This window comes from Arachis ipaensis, chromosome B08 (assembly GCF_000816755.2).
Source record: "Arachis ipaensis cultivar K30076 chromosome B08, Araip1.1, whole genome shotgun sequence".
In the NCBI taxonomy this organism is placed as follows: Eukaryota; Viridiplantae; Streptophyta; class Magnoliopsida; order Fabales; family Fabaceae; genus Arachis; species Arachis ipaensis.
The window spans coordinates 115,919,003-115,921,400 of NC_029792.2; the positions used below are offsets into that span (position 1 = coordinate 115,919,003).

At 25.1% G+C, this 2,398-nt stretch overlaps 1 protein-coding gene across 1 annotated transcript in view; it reads right to left on the minus strand.

The window, feature by feature from the left end:
• The window catches only part of LOC107611465 (CO(2)-response secreted protease-like), a 17,281-nt gene that overhangs the window by 11,458 nt on the left and 3,425 nt on the right, over positions 1-2,398 (minus strand). The window lies entirely within an intron of this gene.

Consider the following 2,398-nt stretch of genomic DNA (forward strand, 5'->3'; position numbering starts at 1 on the left):
ACATAATACATAATCATACACAAAATTTTTTGAAACAAAATTATAAAATTAATATTGTCCAAAGCAAAAGAAACATTATCCAAAACATATAATTAAACATCTTCAAGTTTATAATTAATCAAACATAAAACGTAATCCAAAATATAACTTAGAACATATTCCATTATCATCTTTATCCTCTTGCAGATCAATAACATCATAAAAATTTGTAAAAAATGGCCCTGACAAAAAAAAAATACCTGGCCAGCCGGAGGAGCACGCCGAAACCCGTCAAAGCCCACGAGTTATTAGGTAGTGTGGGTTAGGCGGGCTTTTTAAGTTTAGCTGTTTCAAATTTTCAGCCTAACCTACCTTTTTTGGCTGGTTACGTGGACCGACCCGGCGGGTTTTGCTCTGTTTGCCACCCCTAGTTATTACTTCTGTGTTTTTTCCTCCTCCTTCTCGTCGTAGTTATTGTAGAATTTTTTATTTTTATTTTTTTGTTTAATTTTTTTTATTTTTTATTTTTATTATTCTTGTTAAGGAGATGAAATAATAAAAATTATAAGAAGGTGAAATAAGAAAGAAAAGATAAAAAAAAGATGATGATGATGAAGAAAAAGAGGAAGAGGAGAAGAGTTTTGAACGGTATAGGATTTATTAAAAAAATAACAACAAAATTTTTTAACTATGATACGAGAAGTTTCTTAATTTTGATATTGAAATTTTTTAATCATAACAAAATTTATTTTTTAAGAGGGTGAAATAAGATGAATTATAAAAATGTGAAGGAAGAAGAAGAAGAAGAAGAAAAATAGAAAGATAGTACCAAAATTTTTTAACTGTGACATAGAAAATTCCTTAATTTTGATATCGAAATTTTTTAATTGTAACATAGGTTGTTGTTAAGAGGATAAAAGAAGAAGAAGGATCAAATTATATAGAATTTATTAAAAAAATAATATTAAAATTTTTTAACCGTAATAATAAATTTTATAATTTTGACACTAAAATATTTTGAAAATTTCTAGTACCAAAAATTCATTTGTCATTTTTAATAAATTTTTTGTGTGATTAATAAAGAAAAATTATGTCACTTCTGTGATCGTTAAATTAATGGTGTAATATTAAACTAGAAAAAAAAGGAAGAAAATTAAAGGAAATGACAGTAATGATTTTGATTAAAAAAAATTTAATTATGTAACGTTTCTAAAAATTTTATTAGTCAAATAACATTCCTCATAAAATAATACTCCAAGTGTCTTTGTATACGCTTTATTTATAGTTCATTTATATACGTTGCAAGGTAGAAACTCAGGTGCAGTCGACTTCACGTGAAGTTGATATCTGAAAACCGTTAAATAATTTGACTGATTTGATTAAATTTTCATCTAACGATTCTCAAGTATCATCTTCACATAAAATCGATTTCACTTGAATTTTTATCATGTTGCAAAGGGAAAAAAAGGGAAAAAAAATCATCATCATCGATCTATATGACTGTTGTAAACTTCTAACAAAAAAGAAGACAACTATATTGCTTTGGTTAGGCTTATCTGCAGGCTATGTATATTTTGGTTTACAATTTTTTTTTATTTTTTTAGAATTTTATTTATAAAAGAAAAAAAAGAAAATGATAAAAATAACATAATTTTGTTCTCTGTTTTTACTTTTTGTTTTTACTTTTTATTTATAAAATTTGAAAAAATAAAAATAATAAAAGAATAAAATAAAAAATAAAAATATAAACCAAATACACTCTGGTTTATCCATTTATTTTATTATTTTGCTTTTTACCAAGTCTGAATTTTATTTAGGAATTTGAGCTAGCGTGACTAAATGATATAATATGAAATCTGTTAGGAATTTTCGTTAGCCCGACTTATATATATGTGAGATAGGAGTGATGATGAACGAAATTTAGATCTAAGTTTTTAATTAAAGGATAAAAGTGAAGTTTATTATTTTTTATGAATTTCATGTTGAAAATCAATTTAGGCTTTTGGAATTGATTTGCTTTACAATGAATTGTCTTATTTGGAATTAAAAACAAAAAATTGATTTGATTTAAAAATTTCAAGAATTTGTTTCAACAATAATAGGTGAGCACCTTCTTTAGGTTTCATATTTTGGAGGAATAAGAGACAGCAAGCTAATAATAATGCAGTGTGCGGGTTATATGTTTCTTGGAGTTTCATCAATTAAGGGGACAAAATTGATTGAATCATTTTTATGCCATCTCACCATGTCTAATACTCATCTACCAAGTCCGTAGTTAATTTGGGACCATTTTGATTAATTTTAAAATTGAGAAATTATTTTGATAATTGGCTTAAAATTAATAGGCTGTTTTGATTGTTCTTTTTGGTAAATAAATATAATACATCTAATGTAAAATAAAGATATTAAAATTAAAACA